Raw genomic sequence first — 672 nt, 5'->3', positions numbered from 1 at the left:
TTACCTGCTCCAATGAGGATTGATGGTCTGACCGGGAATAGAGAAGACAACAGATACAGCATGCAGACTTTTTAGTAGGGGAATAGACCAGCCATGAGTGAGTCACTTCCTCACCATGACCATTTCCCAATTTCCTCTTGAACCAATTTTTGTTTATTGAGCGTTTATTTGTTGGTAGGAAAGGCCCCTCACTGTTCTGGAAATACTTCGAACCCAGCTTTATTATTTCTGTTCTCAACGTGTCAGGCAGAATTGCTTTTCCAGTATCTTTGTCGAACTTCAGAAGTCCAAGGTCATGCTGTTCAATCACTTCTGGTATGACAGTTCGAGGCTCTTTGACACCATCCAGTTCACTATGTTCAGTGTCATCAGATTCATTCTCGTCAGATAAAATCTCGTGAATAAACTCAACATCACCGCCACCACCACCATCGTCTTCCCCTCCTGTCATGTCCACGTTCTCTCTGGCAGCCTCACTCTTAATCTTGTTATACTCGGATTTATCTGACTTGACTTTCTCCTCGGCTTGTGACGCATTTGTACTTGATCCACCTTCGGATTCTAACAAACTTGTAGCTGTTACAGACGACTCCATGGAACGTGTCGAACTACTTGTTCCGGGCTTTTCAAAGAAGTGCATGAACAACTTGCTCGACTTCTTGACTTCCTCTT

This window comes from Limulus polyphemus, unplaced genomic scaffold (genome assembly GCF_000517525.1).
Source record: "Limulus polyphemus unplaced genomic scaffold, Limulus_polyphemus-2.1.2 Scaffold1215, whole genome shotgun sequence".
Lineage (NCBI taxonomy): Eukaryota > Metazoa > Arthropoda > Merostomata > Xiphosura > Limulidae > Limulus > Limulus polyphemus.
Note: the sequence above shows the minus strand (reverse complement) of the source record.